This window comes from Camelus ferus, chromosome 5, assembly GCF_009834535.1.
Source record: "Camelus ferus isolate YT-003-E chromosome 5, BCGSAC_Cfer_1.0, whole genome shotgun sequence".
Classification (NCBI taxonomy): Eukaryota; Metazoa; Chordata; class Mammalia; order Artiodactyla; family Camelidae; genus Camelus; species Camelus ferus.
In genome coordinates this window covers 41,210,093-41,231,857 of record NC_045700.1, presented here as the reverse complement: position 1 = coordinate 41,231,857, position 21,765 = coordinate 41,210,093, and the positions used below count along the sequence as shown (strand labels likewise).

The 21,765-nt window shown below is 40.0% G+C and overlaps 1 protein-coding gene across 1 annotated transcript in view; it reads left to right on the top strand.

Annotated features, from left to right (window-relative positions):
- Nucleotides 1–1,910: 1,910 nt before the first annotated feature.
- Nucleotides 1,911–21,765, top strand: part of LOC102511300 (sodium channel protein type 1 subunit alpha) — a 135,330-nt gene continuing 115,475 nt past the window's right edge. Inside the window, exon 1 of the mRNA XM_032479612.1 lies at nucleotides 1,911–2,063. The gene's annotated coding sequence lies outside the window, so the exon portion shown is untranslated. The remainder of the gene's footprint in view (nucleotides 2,064–21,765) is intronic.

Here is a 21,765-nt window from a genome sequence, read left to right as displayed (position 1 = left end):
AGTAACATATGCAACTCCCATCCGTGGGTCAGTATGAATACATTTCCCCTCTCCATTTATTCATTCCGCAAACATCTGCTGAGGGCCAGGTAAGCACTATGCTGTGGACAAGGATGCAAAAATGAAAAACAAGTGCCTGACTATAAGAGGTTCCGTTTGCTTGAAAATGATAAAATAAAATCTTTTTTTAAACATTTTTTTTCCAGTTCTTTGCTTCCCATGGGTTGTTTGTTTCATGTACCTTAGCTCTCCAAGAGACAGATAAGCCTAGTACCACAATCACATTAACAAAATAAAAGGATCTGAGCCACCAACGTGGTATCCATCACTAAATGTTCAGAACACTGTTTCATAATTTGAAAATTTAATTAAATGTCACACCACTATGTTCATTAGAGTTGTGAGAAATAATTGAAGAAAGTTTCTCATTCCGTCTGCTACAAAACTTGTTTTTCCAAAATCAGAATACTGCTAAAAGCAGGTATTTAGTGCTATTGCACTTTGTTATCTGTCATTTCTATGATTAAAAAAAAGTCATTGTACATCAGGCCTGTACCCCAGTATCAAAGGACAATTATTCACTGGGGTATGGTCAGCAAAATTCTAGTGAGTAACAGGAAGACCACTTCCCACTCACCTCTTCCTCTGTCACCTTCAGAACATCATTTAACTTCTTTCTACCTCTGTTTCCTTAGGGGTTAAATGATAGGGTGGAATTAAATTACTGTGTTGTTTCATAGACCTAAAATTCTCATATTTCCCTGCTCTATTCTCAGTGTGATGCATTAGTAGACAAGTTTCCCAACTAAGAGCAGCACATTAAGATTATTTTAAAATGATGCATGGCTTCTGCTCTGTTTCTGTTGCCTCGGGAATTATACATCTTAGCCCATATCCCATACGAACCACAATTTTATATATAATTAAATAATATAATATATTATATTAATAAAGCCATATCACTCTACTCAGGATCAGAGTATAGGACTGGCTTTATTATTTCCAGCTTTTAAGGACCCAACTTGTATTGCACACATTTGAGATAATAGAATGAAAATTAGATGGAGAGTACATTGTTTTTAATTTGCTGTTTAAAAGTAGCCCCCAGATATCCAGGAGTGAATCTAACAAAGCTTATTTAAAAGCACAGTGATCCTCTTGCCTCATCCTGAGACATTGCTTTTAAAGTCTAAAAAGAGATTCATTATATGCAAAATCTGAGTGCTGAAATTCAGATCTTTTTAGTATAGACAATAGAAGTAATTAACACATCTGACAGTTACCTGCAAACCACCACAGAGAGGTATTTGCTTCTCTCATTACTTTCACGAAAATATCTGAAACTGAAATACATTAAGCACAACCAGTTTAACCCACCACATTCTGAATTTGATACACGAGATTAAAAACGCTGTCATCTTGCTTGTAACAAGATGTTCAAGGGACATGAACACTCTTGACAAATCCTTTAGTTATCCTCCTGCAAACAAACTCACACCTGCAAGTATTCCCCTGTTACATTCACACATATCCCCCTATACTCACCACAATGAGTTAAAGGTAGACAAAAGCTCTGTGGCAGCCTTTGAGTCGTTACTTGGCTTTCCCATTCCCTTCATTTTAGGTGTTGTGGCACAGTCCTTCACAGACAGCCTTTCATTCTGTTAGGTTTACTGCACACACTGAGAGAGGTGTCTCGCACTTGCTGGAAGATTTAGCCTTTATGCGTCTGGTCATTCTTCCCACAAAAAAAGAATGAGACCAGTTTCTGAGCTGTTCTTAACTCTGCTTCCCAAACATTTGAAAAAAGAAAGACAAGACTTCATGATTTCCATGCAAACTCCCAGCCCGCCCGCCCGCCTGCTGCTGCCAATGCTCCTCACTCTTGGTGATGACATTCAGCAAGCTCCCCATCCCCGATGCTTCGTTATGTAAGGCTGTCTAGGTCAAGTGTAGGAGACACACTGCTGGCCTGTGAAAACTCATGGAGCTGCTCCTTCAGATTAACACTTCAGGGGCTATGGAAGCTGGAGGAAGCTGAGCTTTTACTACATCTTTTGGGGGTAAATATTTTTGCATGAATCAGTGGTTTATATGCTATAGTCTTGGCAGATGCCTGTCAGCCATGCTGAGAGGTGCAGAGAGAAATTACTAAGAGATTTCAGTTCTGTCAGCATGCTTGAATAAGCATAGGAAGTCTTCTAGCAATCCTAGCTTTAAGACACTTAAAGAGTAAATGAATCATAAATTAGGGTTTGCTTATCAAGCATCTTTCTAACCATCGAGGAATGCATGTTGATTTGACTGTTTAAACTGAACGCAATCCATTTGCTCAGAGGTGTTGGAGAGCATTATTAGATGGGGCTATTAGCTGAAAGAGATTTACTGCAGTTCTTGGCTGTTTCATTGCCCTTGTCTGATTGCAAATTTGCTTCGCTTGTAAATGAGCAATGTGTTTTCTTGTATTTGTCTTCTGTTGTGATTGTTTGTGATAATATGAGAACAGAGCCTGCATAACCTGGCAGTTATGTGACTTCAACAAATAATAAATCCTGCCTACTTATTCCAAGGTGAATACTGCAGTAAAAGCACCATTCGATACAAGCACTGAATGATGTTGAGTTAACTGCATTGGTTCACACTGTGCTGTGTTTGCTGGGAACTTGGAGGCATTAGCCCAGGTTTAACAATGACAGTTACTCTACGAGCAAAAAAGTAGAAACAATATAGCGTTGATTCTGCTTTAGACTCTCACACTGTGTCCTGGTCCAGGAATTAGTTAAAATAGGAGGCTCTTTTCTCTGCTGCAGAAAAGCCTGGTAAGATTGTGGCAGCAGTGTGATAATGGCAAAAAAAAATTTAATAAGATTTAGCCAGAGATGATGATACAACAGATGGCACCTAATTTAAAGGATATGTGGGTATTTAAAAAGTTGAAGATAGGTGCAGCACATTTGAGAGGGATTGGCTTCTCGTGTGCCCTTGGCAAGCAAAGTTCGGTACCTTGGGCAAGATGTCGTGAGTTAGGAAAATAAGGCTGTGTAAACTGTCTTCATGATGTTAAAGAGGTAAAGAGGACGTTGACTGTTCAGTCACTGGGTGTTTCTAAGTGAGGACTGGCATGAGGCAGGTTAATTGGAGCACACTCACTAGGTGCACAGGTAGTTTTCTAGGTATCTGAAATTTGTTGCATTCTTTTTACTAAATGAATGGAATGAAAATGAGTGTTACTGAAATGAATTTCTTTGAGGGTACTTTTCCCTCTGTTAATCATGATTAACAGTAGCACATTGATTGTTTATGATGGGAATATACTGCTTATCTTCTTATGATATATTTAATTGATTAAACATGTACATGTTTTCCCAAATAATTTAAAGAGACAGTTATGGTCCCTCAGGGCCTGATTTTGTATTACTGATGTTCAATAGGCATTTTCCCCATAGACTTAGCTTGGCATAAGAGCCCCATCAGACCAGGGTTTACTCAGTTATGCATATAGAATATTCCTCATAAACATAATGTTACAGATAATGTATACATATTTAGTTGGATTTACAATCTTTGAGTTTACATATCTTTAGGAAAAATCTGCCAGTATTGTCTATAAGTGATTTTCAGTGAATACTGTTTCTGTTGGCTGTTGTTAAAAGGGATTCTTCTTGCTGGTAATGAAGCTTAAAGGCTATATTAATTTCTTCATTTCTAAAGTAAGGGGCTTGAGTTAAATGAGGTCTAAACTTAGTTTTGGTTCTACCCTCTCTAGAGCATATTCTTCTGAATGTGAATTAGCATTATTTATTAATCTATGCTAAAGTGAGTTTACATATTTTGATGAGATTGTGTTTTTTAAATACCTACAATACTAGGCCGGCATTTATTGAGTACCTACCAAATGCTAGGCTAGTGTTGTTTCAAAGTGTTATCTCCTGAGCAGAGCATCAGCTGGGAACTTGTTCAGAATGCAGGTCCTCAGGCCTCACTCCAGACTTCTGAGTCAGGACCTCAGAGGTTTGGGGCGGGGCAGCTTGTCTTTTACCAAACCCTCCAGGTGACTGTGAAGAAGGTAATGGTTGAGAACCACTGTGCTGGGCAGAACTTTGGTTAAGTATCATAAAAATAGTTTTTACTCTAATAGATTTCAAATAGGTCCTTTTTATATTATTGAATATATTTCAAAGCTATGTTACATAATGACGTTTTGTATCTTCCTGGTGGCCCAGATTTCCCATTGTTAAGCAGTACAATGTTTTAAAGATTTATGCAGTTATTTAGTACATCTTAAGCCTAAATTTGTTCATAAGGGGCTTTATTTTCCAACAGTTCCATTTTTAGCTTTTAGAAGTTACCTAGTGTGATGGGAAAAACACTAGGATCTATCTCTTCTATTGGCTCACTGTGTGACTTGGCATGTGTCACTGACCCTCTCTGACGTTCAGTTTTTCACTTGTAAAATGATAGGTTGGCCCAAGTCAAGGCTTCTCAGCTCTGCACAACTGACGTCTTGGGTCAAATACCCTTTGTTGTGGGGTCTGTCCTGGACATCACACAATGTGAAGCAGCTTCCCTGGTCCCAACCACTAGGTGCCAGGAGCAGCCCCCAGCTCTGACAGCCAACAATATTTTTGGACATGAGCATATCTCTCCTGAGGGCAAAATTGCCCCTCCCACCTCCTCACAGCCTAGTCATCTCCTCCCCATCTTTGAGAACCACTGTTAACCCCTCCACAGAAAGTTATATGATACTACATAATACGACACATGTGTTACTTCTCCTTTGGGAAGCAGGCAGTTTGAAAATTATAAATAAATGAATAAATATGTGTCTTACTTGGGTAAACCAGCTATAAGCCAGGGCCTCTTTGTCCTCTTGAAGATCTACACATAATTTGCACAAATACTTACCAATTTCATAGTCTGTAGAAGTCCAGAACCTTCTGCAACTCCTTAAAAACTTATATATCACCCTCTTAAGTCCTGAGTCCGGGTTCCATGTAAACTCATCACTCTGAACAAGTGACCCAGATTCCATCTGTCACTCATTTCTACCAGGGATTTATGCATATCAATCATCTTTTGGGTTTAATAAATTTCACTAAGTATTTGGGCTCTTCCCCTCATTCTCTTTCCTTTCTCTACCATCTCTGCTTCTCACTCCTCCCTGCATTATATTCTGAGAGCTCCAAATTCTTCTCTTTCTAGTAGGCATGGTAGTCTAGCTTTCTACTGCTCTTATATCCAGATATAAATGCCCAAGCTCATCAAAGAGTTTAGAAGATCAAGGGTCTTCAGTTTAGGACCATGTTGCCTTCCTGGAAGGCAGTTGAGGTCATATTCTATCATCATAAAATCATAAAGTCATGGGGCTGGAATAGGTATTGAACTTACATTCATTTAAATGTGTTTAGAAGTCATACTGAATGATAGTTCTTGGCCCACAAAATTACATATTTGCATGCTAGAGTTTCAGGATTTTATATCTGCCCGTGAATTGTTACCTCAAACAGTTAAGCAGTTTAGTCCAGCTATTTTCTGGAGCTGATATACATGATACAAATAGATAAGCCACACACACACACACACACACACACACACATTTCCCCCCAAGAGTTAGAAATTCTTTTCAGTAGAACATAATACAAATTCAAATTGTGTTATTCTAAGATACCTGTGAATTAAGGGACTTAATCTAAAATGTAGGTATAAAAAATGTAGTAGGTAGCTATATTTTGATTCATAAAAATAATAATAGCTTATGTTTAAATGATTATATCTGTATTTCCAAGTAATTTTGTAGACATGACCTTTTCTGAGACTCACAGCAACCCTGTAAGACAGGTCCCATTTTACACATCAGAAAATAAAAGCTCAGTATCTCCAAATGGCAAATCTATTTCTCTTTCTATTATTTTACAAGGCAAGACTCCATAGTGCATGTAGTTTCAACATACTGGTGAGTGTAATTTCCAAGTGTATTTTGATAAAGACCTATTTCAAGAGTCTTCCTGCTCCAAAGGCATTCAGAGAATATAAGGGCTGATATGTGTTACCAATTCTTTGCTTTGGCTTCTAGGAGTAATACATTTTCCCCAACTTACCATACGTTGATTTGTATAATATGCTTAATTTATTGTTCTTCATATGTATTACTAAAGTGCTTATGGAATGATTTCAACACACCATTTATTATTCCAGTCATAGTCACATGAACTGTGTCACTTAATGCTCTCAAAATCTCCAAGAGCACCTTTAAGTGATGACATTGAATTCAGTTTAACCTAAACTTGAGTTTTAGCAGAGTTACTGCTCACACTCAGCTGTCTGCTCTGTCTTCATGGGACAAAGGGAAGCCATAGCAACAGACCATCTCTTTTCACTGCTACTTTCCAGTGCACAGCATGGCACTGAGCATATACAAAGTCTCAGGAAATGTTTGTTGAATGTATATTGAATAATTAGTATTACTATCTAGTCCCTTTGTATTTTAGACTTTACGTCACACTATTCACTCAAGTCAATTAAATAACAACTTCCAAATAAGATCTAGAAGGAAAAATCAAATTCCAAAAAAGGAAGTGGTGAATTCATTTATGACTGCAATACATTTGCAACTCTTTGCAACTCTCAATTATTCATGCTACGTTCTATATTTACCTTGAGTTTGATATACAGAGTTTCTCAGACTTACAACATGAAAAATTACTCCCACTATCAAATAGAAATTCTTCCTTTAAATTACCAGTTTTCCAACACCAGGATCACAGTCACTTCCAATTTTATTTGATCTTAAATACTCGAGAAGAACTTAAAAGATCTTTTTAGACTATTAATTCAGGAAAAATATTATTCAAGAATGGAAGATAATTTAAACACATATTAAATACAGTGAACTTCAAATGAGCTGGTATTATATGTGGATTCATTTTTCAGAAGCTGTGACTCCAGTTCAATATTAGAGTTTTCTTTTGAGAGTGGAACTTCTCAATCTACATCCTACCGTAGCAGAGTTAGGGGTGCAAGTTTATTGTCAGCCCTTTTCCTTACCACTGGTAAGCTCTGTGACCACAGGCAATTTATTTAATCTCTCTGAAAAATCTCAGTTTCTTCAGCTGCCAAGTGAGAATGATACCATCCCCTTGTTAGAATGTAAAGGTGATAAAGTATGTCAAGTGGTTGATTACAGTGTCTTCTACATATTAAACATGTTCAAAAAATAATAGTTTGTAATAATATACTCCTAAATATATCAGGCTGTCTCAGGGAATCCTCCTAGTATCTTCTGGGCAATTAGGACACATATGTCAATATCAGGGTCTGGGACTCAAAAGATGCTGAATTCAAGGACCAGTGTTCAAAGAACTGAAGAGTCAGAAACTGAAGATTAGGTGGGACAAGGCTAATCGAGGACGGACAATCACCTGACTCTCACCCTTCCTTAGAAATAGATTTTAAAATGCAGTATCCCGAGATACCTAGCCAACCATATGTCTAGTATTTTTACTTGTTTTTCCTAAAATGTTACCTCCTATTCTTTACAAATTATATTATCAGGGTTATGATCATTATTTACATATAATATAATCTTATATTATCATAATATAATCATTATATATAATTACATATAATTTAATTATATAATAATTATATAATTATACTATCAGGATTATAATCCTTTGAGAGATTTGAAAAACCTAGGAAATGTAGAAATTTTTCTTCAGAGTAGAAGAAACATCTATTGGGGGAGAAAGTACCTATTACTCAAAAATAAATTTAAAATTATACTGATTAATTTAATTTATTTTGAGAAACAATTTGGACCTAAAGATAAAGCCAAATAAATTTCTACCAAGCTAGATTAAATTCTCTGACAACTGAAAGCCTAAATTAAATCATTCCTTGAATTTTTTTTCTTAATTCTAACATTCTGTGCTAATGAGTTTGACTCTGGAATCTGATCATCCAAACAGCAACCAAACCAAGATGATTAGATTTAATAGACCCATTTCATGTATCCATTGGTAATTAAAGAAACATAAGTGACTTGATTTTGCCATTTTAGTCACTTATCCTACAGTGCATGGTTAGTCACATAGGTCTCATGATCTGGAATTTGCTTGATAAATATGCTGATTCATGAAAAATTAATCCTTCTTGGGTTTTTTAAAATGAAATTATAGTTCTCTGATAATTATACTTACTTTTTATGTCCAACAACTGCAGCGGTGAAACAGTCTTATCTAAAAGAGTTGTTAAATGTTTCTCTGGGATTGTCTCACTTGGGGATGGAAGGAAAATAGAACAGGTGTTAATCGTCTGTACGAAATTTTCTAAAGAATATTATTGTGATTATATAACACTGGGAGAAGGGAAAGTGGCAATAATAGTAAGAGTGTTTTGGTTTCAAATGTGCAGTTCCTAGGAAAAGCACTAAAGAAAACTTTATATTAGTCAGCACGATCAAGACATCAGAAGGAAAAGAAATGTTTTAGTCTCCAGATTTACTAAACATTGTCCTCCCGACAATTAGCCAGCCCTCTCATACCCACACCCACCTTGACTTGAGTAGTTTTAGGGGCAAATAAGCCCATTATAAGGACACTACTGGTGCTGTCAGTGCCCTGACAGGAAGTAGGTGGCTCCCTCAAACTGGTGGGAAGAAAAAACAAAATACTTGGTTTTAGCTTCTCAGTATCATATTCTCCTGGTTTCCTTGTGAACAAGGGCTCCATCTTTCCTTATGTAGCAGGTATGCTTGACCCTGTGTGACCAGGCATCTGCCCACCTGTCCAAACACTAACCATTCCCACAGACCCAACCTAACATCTCTGCATACACGGTATCTCTTCTTCTTAGAACACAGCTTCTCTTCCTCCTCCACACGTCTTTGTATTTCTCCTAGTAAAGTCCCATAGAAAACTCCCAGGTAAAGTCAAGATGTGGCCTAGATTTCACTTCCTGGTCAACAAAGAAGTTTGAGAATTCCTAGTGCTGGCAAAGGTGTGGGTCTCTCTTCTGCTGTGGCTGGAGTATGAAATGGTGCCACACCCTTGGATAGAAGTCTCGTGATATCTACCAAAGTTAAGAGGCACGTGCCCTTCCACTTCATGGCCCTCCATTTTTTGGGAACGTACGCTACAGGAAAACATGTACGAGTAGTGAAAGTGTTTGTAAAGTGATGTTTATGCCAGCACTGTTTGAAGTAGCAACAAAACAAAACTGGAAATAAATGTATTTATCATTTGAGGGCTGATTAAATAAATTTTGGTATATCCATCTACATGCATACCAAAATAGTCCTCTTTACATAATCTCAGGGGAAAAGATGTGAGATTAATTACATACATTGAGCAAGGTGTATATTTACCTATTCTGGCTGCAGAGAGAAGTGGGGAGGCTTAAGGCACTAAGGTGCCTGTGGACATGATCACCAACAGTAATTTTCTACAGCGCTGCTTCTCCAACTTGAATGTGCCCAGGAATCACCTGGGGACCTTGTTAAAACACAAATTTGTCTTTAGCAGGGGGCTGGGGAGCCTGGAATTCTGTGTTTCCACAAGCTCCCAAGGGTTACCTAGGCAGCCGGTTCACCGCCCCACTTTGAGAAGCAAGATCCTAAAACTTAGAGACTGTTGTGTATGTGTGTAGCTTGCGCCTTCACAAATATCAAGCAGAGCCAGAAAACACTTTTAGAAAACGAGCTGAGACAAAACAGCTCGTTGACACGACGTTTGGCACACAGAGCTTTTGCCAAAGCGATCTAACTGGCAAAGGTTCACAGTCCACTCATCTGCTTTTTTCGCCCCTCCGTGTTTGACAAATGTAGACTCCTGGAAACTAGAGCATTGCCAGGTGGAGGCAAGCTTCTGCCCTCCACTCCTTATGGGTTTGGTTTATTTGTTGACTTGGGGAGAGGATTTCCAAACGTAGAGACATTCTTTCCCCTTCTGTGGAAGACTGAAGACTCTAAAACAAGAAAGAAGGGAGAACTGCCATCTGCCATAAGCTGCCCCACCCCAAGATGTCTGGCAGGAGTCTAGGCTGTAGATCTACCATAAACCTGCAAGCTGGCCTGGGCTGACCACATGTACAGCTGCCTTTCCTCCATTGTGTCCTCTGTGAGCCTAATGTGACGTAATCCAGCCCCCTGAGGAGCAGCTGTGTCATCGCCCACTTGTTTGCCCCAGAGACTCACCCCCAGGATTCTGAGTGTGATATTCTCTGCAATATCACATTCTTTGTACTCCCTTTTCTGGACCTTGCATTCTGTCCAGAGGAGGAAGTGGGAGAGTGGTGAAACATCTGGTAGCTGTGGAACAAGGGGCAATTCCCAGGAAAGACTCAGTCCCCAAAGGCCACTTTCTATGTTTTGACATAATCTGGGAGCCCTTGTCTTCTGGGGTTTTTTGAGTTTAGCCCAAGGGAGGCAGTTGGAGGATCTCCATCACCACGTTGTACTTTCTGGTCTAGGTGGCTGCATTCTCCTCTAGTAAACCTCCAGCTGAGTTTTCAGTGGGAACTGGGACTTCTGTTCCTTCCTTACCTTTTAAGACCCAGGGGTGGCCCTGGCTCTCTCCATTGCTAGTACCTGTGTGCTTCATCCACCATCTGAAACTACTTAGCAAATAGTTTCTCCACTAAACTGTTTTCATTCAACCCATCTTATATGTAGCTTCTATTTTCTGCCAGGATCCTGACAAAATCAGGTGAAATTTTTAAGCAATAGATGTTTCATGGAAGGGTGGCTCTGTTGTGAAGCCTAAGAGAGGAGGCTCTGGGCAGATGAAGATGTGGATAAAGTTACCGCTGCCTTGTGGGGCAGCAACTCCTGTGTGAAGTAGGGCCGATGATTTCTGAGTCTCATCATTGCTGAAATCATGGAAAGATCCACTATTTGCTTAGTTGCACAAAGAGTAAGAGAGCAGAAATATAAATGGTCACATCCCATAGATATCCTTACAGAGGTGCTGACACAGAAGGGGCCCTTTCCTGTTTATTCAGCCTGGTCTTCACCACAGAGAGGAGGAATACAGGTTACTCTGATGTCATAATAACAACCAGAATGTAAAAGACTTTGAAGGAGACTGAGTGTAACATGGAAATGAGTGTATCGGTCTTTGAGCTTCCTGATGTACCAAGTGCCATGAAAAACATTGAGACCAAGTGGTTCCATCACAAATGTGCTTGTCTTTCATCGGTCTGTAGACAACCAGGTATAGGAGACTGCACGTAGCCACGGGCACGCAGTTGTCTAGCACCTCTCTCCCACACCCAGACCACAGGATCCCCGGGTGGTATTATATCCTCGCACTCTGTTATCCAAAATGAATAAGAGCCAACCCAGAAGTAGTAACTCAGTTTACAAGCCACAAACTTTCCAAGGCATTCTGGGAGAATCAGGCTAAATGTAATTATCATCTGACCTTCCATGTGCCTTCTCCCCTAATCACTCACCAGTCTATTCTAAAGAGTTTAAAGCCCTGAAGTGGGCCCTGAAGGACCTCTGTGCATTATTTGGCCTACAGAAGAATTCTTGTTTTTCCCAAGGAGAGAGAGGAGAAGATAGATGTAACTGTATGAGATTCAGGGGAGTTTGTGAATAGATTTCTGAAGCTTAGAACTGCTTAGGAATATGTGAAAGGTGTTACTCTCCCAGAGAAACACGGCATCACTTAGTCCTAGTGACATGCATACATTATGGAGAGCTTTCTTATATTCTTGGTACAGTCAGTGGCTTTTTGCCTTTGAACATGAAAGGAAAAAGATGTTGATAAGAATCCTTTAGGGGAACAGGAACTACATGTTTGCTTATGCTAAGTTATAGCAAAGTTCAGTTTTATTCTGTAAATAAAGAGTTATCTTTATAAATTTCAGCTATTTCCTTTAGTTTAAAGAAAGTCCTCTTCATAAAAAAAAATCTAATTAAACCTCTTCAATATATAGACAAGTGATGTGGTTGATTTAAAGATACATTAAAATGGCAAACTGGTGTTTTGGTTCCAATAAGTATTCAAGCATATTTTTCTTAGCAGTAGCATTAACTGACTCATCTTTGCAAAGGGGGAAATTACTGCACGGAATAGATCAGGCAAAAACCAAGCATAATTGACTTAAAAGGATGGGAAAGAGCACAGAATAGGACCCAGCAAAGTAACTTAATTTTTTTTATAACTGTCCATGCATTTTCTTTATTTACATTGATGTTTCTTTTCTCTCCTTATCCTCCTATGGCAGTAGATCTGGGCATAATGCTCTAACTATTGTGATATGCTTTGATCTTATTTCAAGAGCCAAAGCTTTATGAAGCCCTTATATATCTCAAGAAAGAGGCATAAACTCAGGCATGTGGAACATTAAATTTTGTTTCCCTATATGAGATATAACAACCATATATATATGGTTTATCAGCCTAAAGAAACAAACAATATATTTTTAGATTACATTTTGGCCTTTCAAAAAAAAATACAACTTCAAGACCATCTGCTTCCTGGATATTTCCTGGGGCTCTTTTTGGGGCTGCATTTCTGAAAGCTGTCAGCATTACACTCTGAGTACCTGAGACTCAAGCCTTTGAGCTTGAACACTTTGTGGTTAGTGTTTAAGATCTGTATGTGGAGCTAGACTGAAGGACAGTGACTTTTTATCCATTGCTAAAACCAGTGTTGGTTGGGCCAGCACCTTCTTAAACAGTAACTGCAGGTCACTCACTCCATCGCACTCATCTCTCTGTCAAAACATGAGTGAAAATCAATCTTGGCGTATCTAGAAATACTTCAGTCACTTCCATTTCGCTTCTTATGTGCTGATGTACCTACTCAATATTAATTTCCTTCATAGTTAGACTGTGGAGAAAAATTGAATGGACATTTGGGGTAAAAAACTAGCTATGTGACCTTGGACAAGTAATGCCACTTCTCTTGACATCATTCCTCATATCTAAAATAAAAATCCTTGTCTGGGTGACCTCTGAGAACTTTCCAGCACTGCACTTCCTCAATGATGATCATCTCTGTAGAGTAGTGGTGAAGATTTATATCAGTTTATGAGGTTTAAAGCAGTATTATATCCTGCCTGTAAACTGTAGTGGAATTTCGTTCTGGAATTTTGATTTATCAGTTCACAGCAGATACCTTCAGTTCATCTTCAGAAAATACCTTCATTCCACCACAGACACTGGGATATGTTTGAGAAATAAAATAATAAATAAGACATAGTTCTCGCTGTCAAAGAGATTATGGGGTAGGGTCAGACAATGAAGAGATGCTCAGATAAAAAAGGGAGGTCTTCAAGCAGATGAAACAAAGGAAGCAAAGTCTCGAAGGTGTGATGGCTCCTGGTTTATTTAGGGAAAGGCAAAGAGTTTGTTGTTATGAAAAATGACATTGAGGTCGTCCTCAATAAATATTGATAGCATTCTCATCCACTTCAGCTGAAGAAAAAAGACCAAAAGTAAACCACTCCCCCAAATAATAAAGGCTTTAAAATAGAAATTTATACAGAACACTAAAGTGATTTTTTAAATTAAAATATAATAGACATATAACACTGTGTTCGTTTTAGGTATACAACATAATTGTTTGATACATGGATAGACTGTGAAATGACGGAGTGATTTTTAAAAGTGTTTCTTGGATGGTTGATAATAGAAGAATAATACCTTTTTTATATGAAATGATGAAAAATAGTTTTGTAATTTAATATCCATCTCGAACCAGTCTCACAATGCTGACCTCATCACATGCTTTACATTTATACATTCAATTACCCTTTGAGAAATCAGGTTTGTGCATTCCTATGTCTTGTCCATAAAGCCTATTTATTTGGTATACAAACACCATTATTTCTTTCTCCAACACCAATGGCTACCTGTGTAATTGAGAGGAAATTGCAGTGACTCTTCCAACAAGAAGTAGCTGCAAACCAGAATGATCGTCTGTGGATTTATAATGAAATTCTGGCTTTCATTGCTTCAGATGGAATGGCAGGGAAGGCGTGGAGATTTGGGGGAATCTGATGATCTCTGTCATGATCCCACAGCCTTCCCCCATCTCTTTCTCATTTTAAAACATAACCCTTACCGTTCATTCTCCTCCACTACCAGAGGGAGAGTCAGGATTAATTTTAATGACTTTTAAGAAACCTTTAGTAAAATTTTGTGTGCCCCGCAGACGCGTTGATTCTATAGACACAATTCCAGTTATATAAGCTCAATACATTGTAGGAGATTTAAAAAATGACAGTCTCTGGGTGGAAAATCACATCTATACAGCTTTATTTCGGTAATTCAAGTGGGGGAGCCTCAAATATTTTGGTATTATGTTTGAAAAAACAGCCAATTTTCTTTCTGGTGAGATGTATGGACTTCACTGCAGTTTAAACGTTTACTTTTAGCGCCTACAAAATATTGTGAAACCAAAAGGCCAATTTGGGGCTGTTAAGAAATTGTAACTGTAACCTTGCTGAAAAGCTAGCTGGCTCAAATCCTCCTAAAAGAGAGTTCTTAACTGCAGTTTGTTTATTTATCTAATAGTCATTTCTGGCTCATTTTCAAAAGGATAAATTAACCTGAAAGCTAAAGTTAAAAGAGTTCATTATTTTCTGCTCAGGAATGATTTCCATTTCAAAAATAGTGGCTGCTAAAGGCACTGTGTTCCTGAACACTTGGGGAGAGCAAGGAATTGGTAGTAAGTCTTTGCAGAATGCTGCATGTTCACACACAAACACACACACACACAGACACACACACACACGACTGGAAACTCACAGCTACAAAAGCAAAGGCCTGGAGTGGTAAATTATGTTTACCCTGGGACCACATCAGTACTGTGCTTTAGCTGAGTTCCATTTTTTCAGTCACAAGGGGCAAAGCCAACACTGGAAGCCGGGTGATGAATGATACAGTGGTCCTGTGGATTTAGAATCATAAAGTCTGGGTTCATATTCTGACTCTGGCGTTTTTCTATCCATGTTGGAATCACTCACTCCATCAGAAGGTCTGTCACACCCAAGGCCTGTGTGGCATCATCATTATATCCTCCAGGTCATCATCCCAAGGTCAGGGCACTGCTCTCTAAGCCTAGATACCCAAATTACAGGAGAATCTAGAAACATTTTCTGCTTTTAAACTCGACTGCCATTTATAACCCTGAGCAAGGAAATCTAAGATTCAAACATAAAGATTTGACCATTAGTTTGGGAAATTTTTGGCCAAAGACCAAGGGTGATCCCCTTCTCCCTGCCAAGCTCCCAGTTAATTAAGAGTTAATTAACTCTTTTCATAAGACAGCTACCTAAGGGTTTAAAAACTCCAAGAGCTGGACATCAGGCAGAATGTTTCGATAACAATTCCCTTTATTTTCTATGCAACAAAATATTAAATGATATTTAGTTATTAATCGCACCAACTCTTCAGCCTCCTGATGTTGTGCTGTCTCCTTGAACCCTTTCAAAGTTCTAATCGCAGCAGGAGGTTCTCCAGGCTGTCCTAGAACTGACAGGCAGAAGGATGTGGCACAGAATTTTCCGTCCGAGTGACTTGTCTCCCTCTTTAATGCCAGAGATTTATTGACGGTGATGAGTTCCCATTACACTCTTCCCTTGCTCTGCTGGTCACTGAGCAGTGACTTGCAGCCGCTAGCCCCCAGCAAAGCTCTGCCAAAAGAACAGTCCCATCCTCAGGACAGAGAGAAGTCTTCAAAGACTAAAGGACATCTTATGCTTTCATTCTCTTCGCCTTGTTAGAAACCCCCTCACAGGATAGGCACAGCCTGAGCCTCTCAGCCAGTTTGATAAGTCCGTGTCTTCAAAGTTAGAAGTGTCGTCACAGAGGAAGGAAGTGGCCGGTGCAGTCTTCCCACCTTCTGAGACGAGGGTACAGAGGATCTCCTGGAATGACTAACATTCAGGGTGGGAAGGAAAGGGGGGAAATTACCTTCTCATTCTTTGAAACTGGAAACATAACAGTGGAAAAGAGAAAAATTCTATCTCCATAAATTAACTTGCTATGCAAAGAAAAATAAAATGCAGAACTGATTCCACAGGGAGTTTATAATCTGGAGGGCGAATAAGATATGTCCGTAAAACTCTCAGCACAAAGCCAAAAGGGGCAAGTCCCTTTCCGTATAAGGTAACACAGAGAAAGATTCCTTTTAAATTATCTTTTGCCAACTTTTATGAATATGTGAGTTTAAGTGTACACCACACTGAGAAGAATCTCATGTTTTGCCTTTAGGCCAGGCCTCACCTAAGGAACATTCAAAGTGACCAATCTTCTTAAGCTGGTTCAACTCTGACAGATGAAATGTCTTGCGTGCAGAAGGACAGGCTACTCGTTAGGCATCCTGGTTGTGCCATGAGGTCAGTGTTGGCCTTTTCTCTTTTCCAGAGTCTGTTCTAGCCATTTATTCTCTGACCCCCAATGCCTTCAGTTTAACAAATAACTGCAGTCTGCAAAATAAAACATGAAGTTGTTCTGTAGTTAACAAAAGAAAAGAGATTCTCCCTACTGAGAAAACGAGAAAGGCACTAGAGGAGAAAGACTATGTGACCTAACACATTGGTAGAATTCTCCATGGACAGCTGCAAGGAAGGTCCGTCAAGTGAAGATCGTGAACACCTGTGCAGAGGTGGGAGGGTGAAACGTGCATGGAAAACAGCGCGCCTTCCCGTTTGTCTGACGTGTCAGAGTAACTGAACCCCCCTAGTGGGGGGATTCTGACCTGGTTTGTTCACTGATGTAACTGCTGTATGTGGACAAGTGCCTGGCTTACAGCAGGGGCTTGAAGAAGTGAATAAATGATGCGTCAGATGCCCAGACTGTGAGCAGTGCTTGAGAGTTCCCCGGGGCTGGGGCATCTGGATTCCTGCAGTGAGTGGGCTCATAAGGACTTCTGAGAGGAACAGAAACCATGTTCCACTCAGTTAACAATGGAGTTTGTGACTCTCATGGAACCTCAAATCAGGAAAGTATCTCGATTTGAGGAGAGACTAGAGCCAGAAATAGGAAGTCATTGGGAGTTTTCTGGCCCTGTCGTTTGTTACTGTTTCTTCTACACTTGCAGGATTCTTTGCTCTCAGCACCCTGGTCCCCTTGGTCTCAAATCTGTATCATAAGGGAAGGCTGGCCCCCACAGCTGGTGGAATCACACGGCGCACCCTCCCCTGCTCTGGTCTTCTGGAGCCAGGAACACAGGCTCACCTCTGGGGACCAGGGATGGAGAGCTATTAAGAGGAATGTTAGGAGCAGCCACTCAAAAAATTGACCTCTATAACAAGCAATTGGAAGGCATTAAAGTTGTGGCCAGGGGTGTTCTTATTTTCTCTAAACTATAAGCACCATTCATATGGAACAGGTTAGTCTAACATTTTTTTTTTAAATACTGCATCTTAGTTCACATATTTCCTGCCTCCTCTTCATCGATTGCATCCTGGTAATTATTTAGCAAACATTGTCTCTCCAGCTCCTTTCCACATTGCCCAGATTTGACCAGGGACTGAAGAACACCATTTCCCTGACACTGAATAACTATAATTAATGTGTTCATGCTACCTTGATTGGCTTTCATGTAAGTATAGGATTTTTGAGTTGGAACAGAGACTGATCTCACTCAGTTTCTTTCTTTGATAGATGAGAAGATGGACCAGTAATTTATAAAGAAGTGTTAGTAAGTATTTTGGAAACACAGAAATACAAATTACATTCCTGTGAGTCTAGAACAGGGAAAGAAGGGAGGACTTTTGAGTATGTTGCCAAGAACCAGTGGACTTTGGGACCAAAAGCCATAGTTTTATTACTTTACAAGCTATGTGTGGCCTTGAATAGTTCTCAATAAGGCATAGAAAACCCTTAGTATTCCCAGCTGTACAATGGCAATAATTATAATATTAATAGTATTTATCGCATTGTCCTGCAGTAAGGAATAGAACAATTAAGTGTTGAAGGTGATGTCATGTTCATAAATGATAAAGCCCATGCAGCTGGTTACCAACAATAAATGAGTTAGATGGAAGACAACCAGGATGAAATATTTATTGCAAATTACTGCAAATGACTAATCCACACATGATTAATTGTGAGCTTACACATGACCAGATGTTAACAGTTTATAACACAGAAAGCTGCACCCTCAGTTCCTGGAGTTAAAAATAGTTTAGCATGAATTCTTCATTGTCTCAGGAAAACCTGATATACATGACTTTCATAATTCTACCAGTAGGTAATATTTAATTTGAGTCAAAATATGTATTTGCTTACTAAAACATGTTATTATAATTAAGCTTTAGGTCATGTCCACAAAATGGGGGAATATATTGCAGTAAAAGATAACAAAACCATAGACTTTTAGAATGGGAAGATAATCTTGTTTAAACTCTAATCACAGATGAAGATGGGGAAATATAAGTTCTCATAGAAGAGTTCAGTGACTTGCTCAAGGGCAAATGCTCATTAGTGTTGAACCTGAAGTAAAACTCAAATCTTCTCACTCTGAGCTGCTCACTGTAATACAGAACCTACTATTAAAATACAACATGAAAAATGAGAAAAAAATTTCAAGTAGATCCCCAATGTAAAGCCATCAATCTATAGTAAAGGCACACCCAATTTTCTTTTGGTGGAATAAAAAAGACAAAGCTTTATTTGCAAATTCTATAATTTGTAAAGATAACGATGATTCATAGTAGGAATAAAGTAACACTTTTAAATAAAATTAAAATGCAAAAACAACACTAAAGTTACTTGCTATACTTGAAAATAGCTTTATTTAGTTTTAAACTTTTTCATCTTTGAGTCATTAGGTGTTTGATATGATAGAGCAACTAAAAAGGATGTGGAAACTGAGGATGCAATAGTGAGAGACACAGGGAAGAGGGAAATGGGGCTAAGAGAGAAAAGAGGTTGAGAAACACATAAATCTGGCCGGTGAGAAGATATTTAATGTTTGACCACTAGATGGCGATGTAATGTAAGGTGCTACCTCGACTTTTTTTTTTTTTTTTTTTAAAACAAGCTATTTGCTGATTTGTATTAGGTACCATAGAGTGAGGCGAGGATGAAGCCGAGAGGATACTGCAGAGGTCTCTGGTGCATGTGTGTATGTGTGCGTGTGTGTGTGCTTGTGTATGTGTGTCCTGCCCCAGTGAGACTGCAGCCCTTGTAAATACTTGATCACCTTTTGCAAGAAGGAATCTGAACATTTGCAACTGAAGGCACGTTGTTATCATCTGGTCTTTGGGAGGTGCTGTTCCTCATTGCAGATGGGTAATTTTCCTTTTTATCAGGTAAGCCATCTGGTTGTTTCGTCGCGATCTTAGGCATATTCGTTCTAGTTATTCTTTTCGGAAGAAAAAAAAAAGAGCCTGTGGAAATACAGTTTGGACAGAGCAGGAAGTCCCTTTTTGTCTGTGAATTCGGACCTACGGGTACCCCTCCTCCCTCTCTTCTCCTCCCCTTCTCCTCCCCGCCCCCCCCCCAACCTTCCACGAACTGAAATCTGGTTTGTTTTGCAGTCCAGCATTTTGATATAAGATGGGCTTCTTTGGCCTGAAATAGCTTGGAACCTGGCCAGTTCTTCTTGCCTTTGCTCGCCTCCTTTTGAAGCCCCCTGCTTCACTGGTGCTTTAGAACTGGACTAGCTTCGCTGTGAATAGAGGTCATATTGTTCCTAAGATTGGAGCAAAAATTAGAGCTCAGCGTTAGCCCCACAGGAAGAAAGGCGGCAGCAGGACGGCTGGAGCCCAGCACTGCAGGGGTTTGAGCCTCCTTGGAAGGCTGGGCTTTTGAGGAGAGATGCCTCATGCCTTGGGCAAGAAGGGGACAATGACTTATTCCCTGTAATTCTGATTGAGCAGGCTAAAAAAGGAGCTGGAGGGCAGTGGGAAAGATTCCCTTCTTCCTGGAATGCCAACTGGGAAAGGTTGAGTTACTTTTAATTAGATAGAGGTCACTGTCAGCAGTGATACTGCAGATAGATGCTGTTTGGTTCCCAGTGTGAACTAGCTTCCTTTTCCAAAGAGTGCAAAAAACGGCTCTGGGTGGACATGAGGCTTTTTCAGATGTCTTTGTTATCCTGGATTTCCCCTCTCCTACCTGTTTGAGGTGTGTGTTTAAAGACACCCCCCCAACCCTGCCGCCACCTTTACTTCTCAAATTTTTTTGTTCCCCTCAGTTACTCACTGACAATTGTCACTTCTCCTTAACGAGTCAGTCCAAAGAGGGTGGCAGGTAGGTGCTTTTCACATGTCCCATGAAATGATTAAAGCCGAAGCAGGGTAACATTCTCTCTGTGCGTGTGACTAAATATTTCTGAGGTGCAGTAGCAAACCTGCAAATTGCCAAACGCTGTTGCTCTCACACCTATACAATGTGGCTGCTTTTTTCTATGGATTTACAAGTTCACGTGGTATTTCTGATGCGCCAGTGTAGTAACAGAACATATTTCTCCATTAAGCATTTTAAATCATCCCGAGAGGCTGATACCAAACTGAAACAGGAAAATTCCATGCTGAGGTTGGTGATCGCTGCTTTCATTTCTCCCGTCCAGAGCAGCTGGTCGCTTACCTTGCCCATTTGCTGCAATACCTGCACGCCAGGGTGATGCAACCTGGAGCGCCTGCCCCGGCGTCTGACACTCTTCCTTCCCCTCACCTGTGCATTTGGGAAGCCAAACAACTACGGGGCGGGGGGACTCCTTGAAGTCTCTCCTTTGTGGTCGCTGCTTGTGCAACTGCTGTCAAGCGCTTGCATCCCTCTTGCAGGGGCAGTGTTGCAAAGCAGGCCTTCCTCCTCAAAGCTCCTTGAAGAGATTTTTAGATGGTGTCTATTTTAGGAACATAATATGTAGACAGGAATGGATGGCCACAGAGATTTATGGGAAAACAGTTTCGTGGAGAGGGTGAGGTAACATCACAAACCACCAGAGCAGAGCTCCAGTGGCTGGTTATATCACATGAACCCAGCAAGGGAATTAATTTCCATGAAACTCATTGCAGCTCATTTGTATGGCTTTTTTCCCCTTCTCTTCACATTGTTGGTCTGTTTTTTCAAATATCTCTTTAGGTAGCCAGTACATCCAGAATGCTCAGATTGGCAAAAATAACATGTTGGATTTTGCTGTCCAATTCTAGTAGTCTTCATTTACATGGCCCCCTCTTGCTGGGAAATTTGGTATCTGGAGACTTACTAGGGCAATTTCCCTTTAAGGTATGGTGGAGAGGTTTTCTCCATCTATGGGAGGGGCGGAGAGGGCACAGTTTGAGGCCTAATTAATTATACAGTATCCACGAAGGCACTGGGGCTCTCAGCCAGGATACTGTTTTACCAACCAGAGATACCAGGGGCAAAGGGACAGGCTATAGACCCGGAAGTAAACTACCGCCACCAACACAGGGAATGAAAACTCTGGAATCTCGCAGAGGAATCCAGCAAGAAACATTCCAGTTCATTGTGTAGAGGGCACTATCAGGGAACCCAGAAATTCAGAGGGGGAAAACGGAAGAGCATCTTCTCTGGGTATTGCAGATAAGGAACGGAGAAGTTGGGGCTCTGCTTAGAGCTAAGCATGTTACAGACCACGCAGTCCTCGCAGGTTAATACTGGTCTGAGCTCGGCACAGAGCATCCCTGTGAATTTTAGCCGAGGCTCCCACACAAGGCATTAGTTTGCTCCTGGGTAGTTAGAGAGGCTGAACCTATCACTTCCCCCCTGTAAATACCAGGAACACAAGGCCAGTCTCCCAGCTACCTGGAAGAAGTGGTAGCTGGAGGAGGAGG